We start from the raw sequence: 12,775 nt of genomic DNA, 5'->3' as shown, positions 1-12,775 counted from the left end.
ATACCATAGTACAACTATATTGGGCAAAGTGGGCCTGACCTAGCTGGTTACATATCCTGGGTTCCTGGAGGAAACCTTATAGATTACTTGGAAATGAGTCAACACGAATCCTACTCGTTCACGAACTGGAAACCCAACACGTCACGGAGTTCTACTCGAAGACAAGGGCATAACTATAAAGTGGCGATTCTACCGGCACCTCTATGTTGCGGTGCCGGCAGAAGTTGGCACATGGTGGTGGGCCGGCCCACCTTATTATTGTATTTTGTTATGGTCAATGGTATATGGTATTGGTAAGTGATATGTGAATATTTTCGTTGGTATATGGTATCTGTCAATGCTATATGGTATCGGTCAATGGTATCAGTCAATGGTATATGGTATCAGTCCACCTTGTTCTAGACTGATCCCTGGCTTGTGGATGGTAGCCACCATTCTTTTGCACCTATCTTATTTGGTGAAATTTCCCACCGGGCTGCTAGCATCACTGTGGCGGCTGCTCTTCATAATTAAGGATGGTTGAGGTTGACGGGCCCTGAAATTTCCTATGGGGCACTGGTCGAGCTCCTTGCTGTTTGCACTTTGCTTCATGGCATCGTTCTTAGTGAGGTGGAAGATGCCTTCAGATGGAAGTGGAGCAGCTCTGGTAAGTATACCGCTGCTTCGGCTTATGCTTCCTTCTTCGATGCCCAAGTGAGAAGACCCGGTGCTTCTCAGGTTTGGGATTCTCGGGCACTAAGCAAGTGCAAGTTTTTCATGTGGCTAACCATCCGAAATCAATGTTGGACATCAGACCGACTTGGCAGACGTGGCTTACCGCATCCCGACCGATGCCCTTTTTGGGACCAAGACCAACAAACTTTGGATCACCTACTCCTTGGATGTGTATTCGCCAGACAGGTTTGGGCATCTTGCTTGATGTTGTGGGGTAAACTTTGCTGGCTTCCTTCACCAAATGATTCGCTTGTGGAATGGTGGACGCGACTTGAGGTGGAAAACAAGAAGGAGCGGAAGAACCTCAACACTAGTGTTACGCTCGTTTGTTGGTGCCTTTGGAAGGATAGGAATTCGATGGTCTTCGACAATGTGTCTCCTAGCATAGTTCAAGTCCTTCAAACAATTAGACGGGAAGGACGTGCTTGGGCTAAGGTGGCGTTGTTTAAAGGACATAACTTTTGTATCGATAGTTTAGTGGGTCCGGAGTGGGTCGTAATTGAGTAGTTGCTTCTTTGTTGCCTACGGGCTTGTAACCGCGTCGCGGTAACTTCTTCTTCAATATAGAATACACCTACTTGGGTGTATTCTAGAAAGAAAAAAAAGTCCTACCGTTAACAAAATGAAATCTTTGCGGATGATGCCATCATCTTTATGAGGCCGGGTGGACAGTGAGCTACTCGCTTGTGTTGCTTTGCTGTAAGACTTTTGAGAGGCATCGGGCTTGCGCATTAATTTCCAAAAGACGTCGGCACATCTTATTCGATGTTCGGAGGACCATGCTCATTTGGTGAATCATATTTTTGCCTGCTAGGTGAAACCTTTTCCGTGCACTTATCTGGGCCTGCCTTTGGGCTTGCGCAAGCCGCCTGTGGCCCAACTTCAGTTCTTGGTGGACAAAGTTGCTTCTAAACTTCAATCTTGGTCTGCTCTGATGCTCTCCTCGGGTGGTCGATTGACGTTAGTGCGCTCTACCCTTTTTGCTATACCGGTTTACTCAATGATTTCGTTGGATCTTCCCATGAAACTATTCTTGGCATTGAGAAGATTTGTAGAGGTTTTCTATGGAAGGGGAGAAAGGATGTCCGAGGTGGGCACTCTTTGGTGGCCTGGCATGATGTTTGCGCTCCGTTGGAGGTTGGTGGGCTGGGTCTTCCAAATCTCAAGCTTTTAAATTTGGCACTTCAGGCCCGTTGGGGCTGGTTACAGAAGACTGACCACTCTCGCCCATGGGCCGAATTCGCCATCAACATTCCTGACACCTCGAGGGATATCTGTAAGGCGGCCATTGGTGTTCATATAGGAAATGGGAAGTCCACCTTGTTCTAGACTGATCCCTGGCTTGTGGATGGTGGCCACCATTCTTTTGCACCTATCTTATTTGGTGAAATTTCCCACCGGGCTGCTAGCGTCACTGTGGCGGTTGCTCTTCATAATTAAGGATGGTTGAGGTTGATGGGCCATGAAATTTCCTATGGGGCGCTGGCCGAGCTCCTTGCTTTTTGCACTTTGCTTCATGGCATCGTTCTTAGTGAGGTGGAAGATGCCTTCAGATGAAAGGGGAGCAGCTCTGGTGAGTATACTGCTGCTTTGGCTTACGCTTCCTTCTTCCATGCCCAAGTGAGAAGACCTGGTGCTTCTCAGGTTTGGGATTCTCGAGCACCGAGCAAGTGCAAGTTTTTCATGTGGCTAGCCTTCCGAAATCGATGTTGGACATCGGACCGACTTGGTAGACGTGGCTTACCACATCCCGACCGATGCCCTTTTTGCGATCAAGACCAGCAAACTTTGGATCACCTACTCCTTGGCTGTGTATTCGCCAGACAGGTTTGTGCGTCTTGCTTGATGTTCTGCGGTAAACTTTGCTGGCTTCCTTTGCCAAATGATTCGCTTGTGGAATGGTGGACTCGACTTGAGGTGGAAAACAAAGAGAGGAAGAACCTCAACACGTGTTACACTCATTTGTTGGTGCTTTTGGAAGCATAGGAATTCGGTGGTCTTCGACAATGTGTCTCTTAGCATAGTTCAAGTCCTGAAGGACGTGCTTAGGTTAAGGTGGTGTTGTTTAAAGGACATAACTTTTGAATCGATAGTTTAGTGGGTCCGGAGTGGGTCATAAGTGATTAGTTACTTGTTTGTTGCCTAGGCTTGTAACCGTGTCGCGGTAACTTATTCAATATATAATACACCTAGAAAAAAAATGAAAACCCCGGTTGACCTTGACCCTATTTTCAACATATTATTGTGCCTTTCTTCCAACTAGTGAGCATGTGCGCACGTCTCGACGTCTGGACAATACGTGACAACTTGAATTCTACTCTCTTTTTTATTGTACGCGTGCACAATAGAAACATAAGCTAAAATCTTAGAAAACATATGACTATCCAAAGCAAGATGAATTGCCTTCTTTTCTTCACAGGCTTCAGGAATATATATAGAGAGAGAAAGTATCTTATGAAAACCCACTTTAGATGAAAACATGCAAACCAACGTTTGATCAGAGATGTTCGGTCCAGATCTTTCTCTCCTCCACCATCTAGTAATGTTATGTTTACAAAAAGCACCCTGTTCTTCCTTTCTCTCCCGTTCTGCCAGACCCAACGCCAAATGTTCAGGCAGCTACTCCATCCTCCATGAGCTAGGGTTATTGTGGCGGCGTGCTGCGGAGCTCCGGCAAAGAAGAGGCACGGTCGTGAGATCTGGTCCAGAGGCTCGCCATGTCCCTAGGGAAGTTCTCCCTTTTGGCTCACATTAATGAGCAGAGCATAATCACAGACGCAAGTATACCTGCCGGCTCACATTATTCTGCTCAGAAAAAATTGCAGGCTCACCAAATAAACCAAAGAAAGTAACTATCCAATCAGGAGGTTTTGAAATTAGGGAGAACATAATGAACTACATGATCACGGAGGCACACAAGCATTTAAATTTCCAGGTAATCAAATGCCTAAATAATGACCTGAAGTACCAAATCTCCACTCACATGTGGAACTCAAGGTGATACTACACTACATAATAAAAACCAGACGGTAAACTATTTACTTATATTTACTTTGTTCTCACCTGCACCAAAGTTTGTCAAGCATTTATGTATGACATGATTCCCATGAAGGTCATTGACAAGATGCATGAAGCCTGGTTGTATTGCCGAAATAATAAGCACTATCCGCTTCCTAATCTTAAGTCTTAATAGTCTCTATCAATTTTTGTACTGCCCTTGTCCTGAAATAAATCACAACAAACAAATTATCACCAATCATTTGCAAGCAATTAATTAGCAAATTACTGAAAAAAATGGGTTGTATTGCAATGCAAGCAATTAAAGCTCGCCAATGCTAATAAGCAAATGCTAAATATGCTTACTGATTATGTTAAAATTCTTTGTAGTTGTCCACTGCATGCTGAAGCTACAGGTAGTACTTGTGTTGCAGCACATCCTGAATCCTCTTTTTCCAGGTTAAAGAAACCTAGCTGTATTTGTAGAGAAACAACTCAGATTCATCAAATCATCAATTCAAAGTTACTCTAAAGAACTCTTTTGTACATTAGGAAATCAATATACAATTAAGAATGCGAGGTAGTGGGCGAAAAGATTCAGTAAGTCAACACTATGGTCTGTCAGAATTCAAGTAGAAAATAATGGTCATGGACAGCTTAATCACATCAAGCAACCATGGGGCAAGGCAAATGATAGAGCAAAAGCAAGAACGGGAAAGGATAGTCAGTATTGATTCCAAACGTACCAAGATCTTGCCTTAGAACTGAAGCATGAAAACATGTATATACATAAAACAGAAATTAGTGCAGCCACAAGTACCCATGGAACTCTCATCTCAAGTAGATATTTTTGAATGCACAGAAAAATAAATGTTCACATGCAAACTAAAATAATTTGTTACCCTGACCATGGCTGCATCTCATCTCATGCTAACTGTTATGGGTGTGATACACGAACAACCTTTATGCAGTGCTGAGGCAAAAAGAACTTAAATAACATGAAAAACATACAAAAGATAAAAGTGCATAATGCAGACCAGGAGGCTAGGATGCTTCAAAATTGAAAATTCTAATATTTACCTTTATCCATATTTAGTTCCAGTTGGGCCCAATGTTTCACATTTTGTTAAACATCCACAATTCCAGGTACCTGCATACATCTCTCTTACTACAATAGATGGCTGCAAAATACAGAAAAGAAGAGAAAAGCAAAAGGATTAGTATTCTAAAGTGCAGATTGTGTTAAGCATATGAACGCAATTTTAGTTCTCACCAAATAGACTCGGATGTGGCAAAGGATGGTGAAGGTGCACAACTCTATGGCCTGCTGCAGTGCCACATCCGTCTCCTTGAGAATCGCACAAATCAGCACAACAAAATAAGCTGACAAGTGGGACTGTCCTTCAAATAAAATAAGTTGTTATCTACCACTTCTTGCTTTTTCATAAACCTGGAAGTGATATATTACCAAAGGAAAAAACACTGATTAGTTTCTAAAGCAGTGGTGAGAGGAGCATCATCAGAAAACAACTTGGAAGTTGCTCAAAGTAGTATGCAGCCAATGACCCACTGAAATGAAAGCCAACAATTGATTAGCCTACACACAGATTACAAAAATGGTGGCTTGTAGTTTGATGCTGTTTTGATTTGAAGTAGTGGCCGAGGACACGACATGATTTTCAGCAGTCTAAGAATGAAGAAAATGAAAGCAAATCAAGAAAAAGTGATGACAGGAGAGCAGCTTCAATTGATGTGGCAAAAAAACCAGACAAATGCACGCAAGATCTGGAGAACACCAATCCCTTTGACCCCGGACCCAGAGTCTTTGACCTCCCTGTTTCCATTCACATTCAGCATTACAAAGCAGATATCATGCATGTTCTCATCATACAAAAGCTATGACAGACTGATTACTTACAGTTAACCATAGTTAATTCAAATATTACTTGGCTCCCAGAAAGAATCAATCAGTGTATACACGAAATAATTTTACCAATCTGGATTTTCCCAAAGGAAGTACTAAAGTTGTCTTTTTAGAGTTAATTCCATTATACCCAAGCAGTATTTGCAATCCTAGTCCAACATGTACACATGTCTTAGGTTTGAAATGAGGACATCTGCTGCCATAATAAAGTTAAGAGTTAACACTGCCCAATTCCAAGGAACAATATATATTAGCATTGTGCGTTCCAAATCAGTAGACTGAGCAAGATTTATACAGTTAAAATTTTAAATAAAATACCTAGATCTCATACTGTACAAAATGGTAGATTGGTAGACACACCTACATAAACTTCTGCATTTTCTGTGTTGTTGGAGAATATATATATCTCTAATGCCAATTTCCAAATTAATTTCATTTTCACCAAAACTATCTGATGTTTGCATTACTGTTATAGCAAAGAAAATTCCAAAAGTAATTGAGCGATGAACCGAATTAGCCATAATAGCTGTCCAACGACATACGTTCTGGCAGAAGTTCTAGTGCAGTCAGAGTTGCACATATGTTCAGATTTCAGAGTGCGATGCTTTTGCCATATGTTGCTTATTCTTGTAGAGTTTATCTTTCTTTGGCATATCTATCCCAAATAAGTGCCTGAAAATGCATATGTTAGTCAAATAATCCATGGGCGGTAGCAAATAATATCATGGAGACATTGTATTCAAGAAAAAATAACTAAGCTACCTTTACTGGTTTGACCATTTATTTGTTGAAGTTTTGATTTTACATTATCATATATGTTTCTGGGAAGTGTAAATCCAAAGTTAAGTGGTATCATAGCATGAGTATTTCCTGTATCATATCATGACCTGTAAATGTAATGAACACTTCAAAGGTCTCTGAACACCTGAAAGCTCTCTGAATATTTTGACAACAGCCACTGATGGAACAAGGCAAAGGTAGGTTTGGTGCTGGTTGCTCCTCTCTGAAGAAACTACGGATGGATCAGCTTATGCGTGCTCATTTAATCAAAATCCTGCAAGAAAATAGAGAACTGATGACCAGGTGAAATTTGATCCAAATATTTAACCCCATGGGGGGAACGTCAGAGGAAAACAGAACAGCCAAGTGATTTAATGTAAGAACATATAATCTTTCATTCAAGGCCTCTATCCAAATATAACATCAACCTTCAAAGGCATTAGTAAACGCGAGACAAAACCAGATCATTTCCCCTGATTGTGTAGAAAGCAAAAATCACAACAAAAGAGACATACATTTCAGAAGAATTGATTGCGACCTATTGTCATCTACGGCATCTCTTTCAGAAATAAATTTAGTGATTGATTCTTTCATGTGGCTTCTACACACCACAAGTTGGAGAAAAAATTGATCATCGTTGGAAAAAATTACCAGGTACTTTTAGTGCCTTTGGCTATTAAAGTGGCACAGTAATTATATGCAGTATCAACAACAGTAAGCGTGTTTATTTTCGTTGGCCTCACGCCATCTAGCCAGAATATGATCTCTATTACGTGCATAATATTCTCTGTTCCTCTGCTTCTTTAATTCCTTAGCTTGGTCTTAGTCACATGCACCAATATTGCAGGTGAAAAATAGTAGCGTTCATTACACTAAATAATATGAGGCATTTAGTAGGTGCCGGTGGCTGTTACTTACCCAAGTCTTGGCCGTTGCTTATATCTTGGAATGGGGTGGGAGGCCCATTGCGTTTGCGAGATGACATGTTAATAGATTTGTTCTCTGTCATGTCACAGGCACATGGAAACTTTACTGTTAACATTAATACACGCATGGTCTCATTCAGAAAAAGATTAGTTGTAGGCATCCAACAAGTCTCGACTCAAGAACGCAAAACATGCAAGTAGATTAAGAATTAAGAATTATACATTATACACATGGTAAAGAAATCTAATTTTCCACCCTTGAGAAGCATTTTAACAAACACACGATGTGCTAACTGTTCAACGTCTGAAACTCAGCTACTGAATCTGAACCAGAATTTGCGAAAAGGGCAAAAAAAGAGAAAGAGGAGTGGCAGTGTCAATCACCTGATTCCACGCAAAAAATTCGGTCGGCCGATGAAGGTAGGACTGGGCGGCGGCGGCAGCCCGCGAGGCGCGGGGCGGGAGGAGACGTCGGCGGCGGCGCGAGGCGGCGAGGCGGCGCGAGGCGGCGAGGCGGCGCGAGGCGGCGAGGCGGCGTGAGGGCGGCGGCAGCAGCCCTCGAGGCGCGGGGCGGGAGGAGGCGCGGGGCGGGAGGAGGCGCGGGGCGGGAGGAGACGTCGGCGGCGGCGCGGGGCGGAAGGAAACGTGGGCGGTGGCGCCAGGCGGTGAGGCGGCGTGAAGGCGGCGGCGGCAGGCGGGCGGGCGGGCGACGTCAGGGCGTGCGGGCGGTGTGAGGTCTGCGGAGGTGGAAAAAAAGGAAAGACGGGGGAGGAAAGGCACAGATCGATGGACGAAGAGGTACGTGGGATCGGGAGTTCGGAAGGCAGAGCAGCCGGACGTTAATCTTTAATATCTTTGCTATTTCATAATTCTTGCTTACGTCAGTCCATCGTACGTCAAACTCGAGCAAATTACAATCGCTGCCACCGCGTCCTCGCCTCACTTCCCTGCCCCAGAAGAAAAAAAAACCTTGCCCCGATCCAAACCCCTCCTTCCCCGCGGCGCCCTCCCATCTCACCCGCAACCGCCGCCATCCCCATCTCCGTCCATCCCGACCGACGGCGGGCATCCTCCCCCATCAGCCCTTATCGCACCGCCCTCCCATCTTCCCCGCAACCGCCGCCGCCTGTATGGCTGTACCGCTCGTACCAGGAGCCTCGTCGCCGGCATCCTCGCCGGTCTTCTCCTCGTGCCGCCCTACTTCCCACCTTCCCGGATCCAGGAGCTCGTCGCCGGCATCCTCACCCTCCCCTCCGTCCACCTCCTCCTCCTCCCCGATCTCCCCCAGGTCCGCCTCCCCTAGATTTGCTGCCCCCTCCCTGCATCCCTCCGGTCACGGCAGGATCTGTAGACGAGGTCGCCACCCTGCTGTCTAGGAGAGCGCCGCCGATCCGATCAGAGCTCGAGCACTGGTTCTCTCTATTTTTGCCATTGTCTCCATGTGTTTTTGCCACTGTTTTGGTCATTTTTCTACTTCGTATGTAAAAATGAGATGATGAAGGATTCCAGTGTTTATTGTTTGCTTCCTAAAAATTATATGGTGAATTTTGCTCATGCTATCTATCTGCAAACAATGTGCATTTTTGTTTCCTTAAAGTGTACACAGTGTTTATATATGATTTTGTTGATCATATTACCAATCTGATATTTGGCTCTGTTATAGACCCATCATATGTAAGTTAACAAAGCATTTGGTCAAGTAAGTTGACTTCTCATATGTGATCTCATCTTCGGACTGTACAGCCTGAAATTCTAATACAACGGCATCCATGCAGCGAAGATGGATATGTGAAATCAGTGGCCGAGTTAATTGAGAAGGAGATATCAATTTTTACAAATTCTGAAGAGGTTTGTGCATTCCTTTCTCCCTCCTTTTGTTTCGCTTTTACTATTTTCTGTTTATCAAATGACTTTCTATTCGATTTTTGGTAAAGTAGAAGGTAACAGCTGTTACAGATGTAACATGATCTTAGTGTTAGGCATCTTGTGACATATCTCTTTTCAAAAAAATTGCAATGTGGCAACTTTGGGAAATCATTTATTCATTACGGTTTTATTGGATTTTGCAAGATCTGTGCTGCCTGTGTGTGTACATTCATCTGGCTTGAAGGTTCAGGTTATTAGGTTTCCTATCAGGCATCCAGCCACAAGACTTAGCATTGTCTTTCCATTTGAAATTTCTACATGACTTAAGAAACCTTGCATGATATACTACTTTCTGCGTGTGTTGTAGATGGGAGAATTGACTCTTTTTAAGAGAAATGGTTCCAGTTTTGCCTTGACTCAGTACATTAATCATGGCACAAGACTTATTTACATGGCAGACAATATGCATCTACTTCCATCTTGAATATGAAAAAGATAATGTTGTTCTGGTGATACCTCAATACCTCAAAAGAACACGCGCCATCAAGTGAAATTCTCTGGAGCTTGCTTCAAGGTTTCATGTGATATTCAACGATGCATATTTGCACCGGATGCATCAAGCTCTTGTGCCTTAGCTTATTTTACAGTCTATTTTCCTGAAAAGCAAATCTCTTGTGTTGATATACCAAGCCAGTAAATATTTTGTGCCTTTTCTGGCAGCAGATAGCGCTCATCCAACTCAAGTGAGAAGGATTGTCTATACTATATGCCTAGAGATAACACTGTATTTCCTCCAAGACTATGATGGTTTGTTCCAGCTGTAGGGTTGAAGTATTCTTGATCACTGACGTGGTCTGCTGAAGTATTATAGAGAAAAAGGAGACCTCTAATATGATTTGTTGAGCCATGAGTTTTATTGAACGCGACTAATAGAAGAATTGGAGGTTTGTTCAGCTGGCCAGAGCAGAAAAACATAATTAGTCTTCTAAAACAACAATGTGGATGAAGTACATGTGTATTAGCCTCCTGATCATTTCTTTTATTTGTTCATTGCATCAAGGATAGTTTTGTTTTCTGTAGTCATACAACTGTGTTTTCGTTGTATTTTTGTATGAATCATCCTTGCTCATTTTGTAGTATTATTTTTCATTAGAGAAGGTTTTGAGTTTTCTCTTCTATTTCATTTCCTGTAGCAATGCATGTAGTGCTGGCGGAAGGAGATGGGACTGAGTCAATATAAAAGGAAGAAAGGAAGATGTTATGAAGTAGAATGACAATGAAGTGAATCGATGTTGGAGAAAGAGAGGGAATAGAGTGCTATTGTGAACCAAACTGTAAGGATGTCGCGAGTCTTCTGGTGTATATTTTAGATGGAGCATTCACTCAAGTTCAGAAATTCAGGTTTGTGTAAACAATCTTGCACTTATGCTTCTCCAAAGAGAAAATCAAGCAAACCAATATCAAATGAGAGATAAATTTGTCAATCTCTTGATACATTTATATGGCTCGTCGCTTTACAGTTTTCATTTTGTACAAATTATACAGCTAAAGAAACCTGCAGATGATCTTGTCTTTCTTTCTCTCTGAAGCCTAAAGATGATCTTGTCTGTACAGTTTTCTTTCTCTCTGAATGTGTTTTTTTCAATATGAACTCGCCAATCAGTTATTCTTATTGTACTGTTTTATTGCAGATGATTATGATGTAAAAAAAGTGCCGTTGTTCTTGCAGGTTACATGCCTTAATGAGCTTATTGTAATTACCAATTAGTATTTAACCTTTTAGTTTATTGGATGAAAATCTAAAAAATTAAACAGAGAATCACTAATCTGCCTTTCAGAATCTTAAATAAACAGTTCTAGGAGCTAGGAAGAAATCTTCAGTCAGTTGTTATCTTTTCTTCTAGGTCTAGATTTGAACTATACATCCAATTCATCTTTTGTTCTTTTCTTGGATGCTGGCGTGCAAATCTCATTGTAATAATACATAAACCCCCGGCCCTCCTGATTAATCATGTTAATTAGTGTGTTGCTAATAATTTCTGCTGTATTCAGACATCCCTCAGGTCCAATCACCTTTTGCAAAACAAATTGGTTCAGCTCAAAATCAGCATAGAAGGTACTAGACTTATGTGCGAGCTTTTCATTTTCAGTAATTTTGTCATTAGCAAGCATATAGTTTTGCTCTTTTGGGTATGAAGCTGAACTCCTGTACCTTTGCTTTGTGCTTTGCAGATGCAAACCGATCTGACTGCTGTCACTTCTGTAGTTGATTGCTTAAAAAGACTATACGTGGAGAAACTGAAGCCTTTAGAGGTTGCATACCCGTTTACCAATTTTGCTTCCCCATCACTGGTAAATTCACACCTCAGTTTCCTTTTTACTTCCGTATGACAATGTTCTCAATTACATATTCTTTCATCCTGCTCGTGTTCTTGTGTCAGTACTTACATGGCATTCTGTTAATTCTGCCATTTTCCAGACAAACAGCAACTTCGGTGCAAAACCAATGGTTATGCTCTTTGGTCAATATTATACAGGGAAACAACTTTGATTAAGCACCTGTTGAAAACGAGCTACCCAGTTTTCGGCTTTATCTAATACAGAATACCTGAGTTTCAATGTTAGGCACACCATCCATTTCAATGGTAAGATATGCAAGGATGGCTTATTGTACTCACTAATGGGGTAGCATGCGGCCTTCATATACGGACCAATAACACTAGAGTGCTATGTCCAGCTTTATCAGATTTATAACATGAATTATTTTGTGAAGCTATCCTAATATGTGAGATTTTGATAATTGTTGTTACATTTTAGTAATAGTGTTCCATGCACCAAATGAAAAACTTTGAATTAGAAAGACTGATTGTGCGATGTTCAGAAAATGCACTCAAAATCCAGATGTTTCAAAGGTTAGCTATTATATGATCACAAATGTTTAGTATTCAGTTCATTTCTTCTGCTATCAAATTGTCTCAAAAGTCTGTAAGCATTTCATTAATGAGACCATCATGCACTCAAAATCCAGTGTTTTTTCGAAAAGGAGAGAATCCCTCGGCCTCCGCGTCATCATATTACTTAAGAATCCAACCATCGTAACATACACAAAAGATTGTAGTCCAAAATGAAAAAAAAAATGTCTTGTGATGACAATTTGTATTCTGTGGCGAGGGAGTGTCGTGGATTCGGACGTGTGGAGAAGCCGATGTGTGAGGAAAAAGAAAGGAGAAATGAAAAGGCAGGGCATATCATTTTATTTTCTTGTACCGTTGCTTGGGAAGAGGTAGTGGGGAACAAGTGGCTACACATAATGTGTTGGTTGCATAAAAGGAAGGCGAGGATCAGAATAGCTTATGCTCCTTCTTAACAACATGAAGTACGAAGTTGTTTTGTTGCGTGTTGAATTAAGTTGGGAATGCACAGGCATTTGGTACAAGTTGAAGCGATGTGAAGCTTTTTTTTTCTCCACTGAAAAGTAGGACCAATTTTTTCGCATTTAGAGCCTAGGTCTGATCGAACATACAATATATTTTAGGTGCCTGTTATAATTAGTTATAAGATAAACATG

The 12,775-nt window shown here is 41.9% G+C and overlaps 2 long non-coding RNA genes across 23 annotated transcripts; one reads left to right on the top strand and one right to left on the bottom strand.

Moving 5' to 3' along the window:
- Positions 1-3,095: 3,095 nt before the first annotated feature.
- LOC100839447 lies at positions 3,096-7,879 on the bottom strand. 7 transcript variants are annotated; one of them, XR_002960164.1, is made up of 8 exons: positions 7,726-7,879; positions 7,334-7,417; positions 6,178-6,689; positions 4,985-5,545; positions 4,792-4,892; positions 4,078-4,185; positions 3,778-3,936; positions 3,096-3,519 (listed from the first exon to the last, which is right to left on the bottom strand). It is a non-coding gene; the product is annotated as an uncharacterized LOC100839447 (long non-coding RNA). The 7 variants fall into 7 exon arrangements; XR_002960160.1 differs by having other exon boundaries at positions 4,985-6,307; positions 6,523-6,689; XR_002960162.1 differs by having other exon boundaries at positions 4,985-6,307; positions 6,561-6,689.
- Positions 7,880-8,276: 397 nt separating this feature from the next.
- On the top strand, positions 8,277-11,771 carry LOC104584600. Of its 16 annotated transcripts, none has more exons than XR_002960158.1 (6): positions 8,277-8,753; positions 9,117-9,189; positions 10,032-10,151; positions 10,401-11,323; positions 11,440-11,559; positions 11,687-11,771. It is a non-coding gene; the product is annotated as an uncharacterized LOC104584600 (long non-coding RNA). The 16 variants fall into 16 exon arrangements; XR_002960157.1 differs by having other exon boundaries at positions 10,026-10,151; XR_002960159.1 differs by having other exon boundaries at positions 9,931-10,151.
- The last annotated feature ends 1,004 nt before the right edge of the window (positions 11,772-12,775 follow it).

This window comes from Brachypodium distachyon, chromosome 4 (genome assembly GCF_000005505.3).
Source record: "Brachypodium distachyon strain Bd21 chromosome 4, Brachypodium_distachyon_v3.0, whole genome shotgun sequence".
NCBI lineage: Eukaryota > Viridiplantae > Streptophyta > Magnoliopsida > Poales > Poaceae > Brachypodium > Brachypodium distachyon.
The sequence above is the reverse complement of the archived record's forward strand: the minus strand, read 5'-3'. Positions and strand labels throughout refer to the sequence as shown.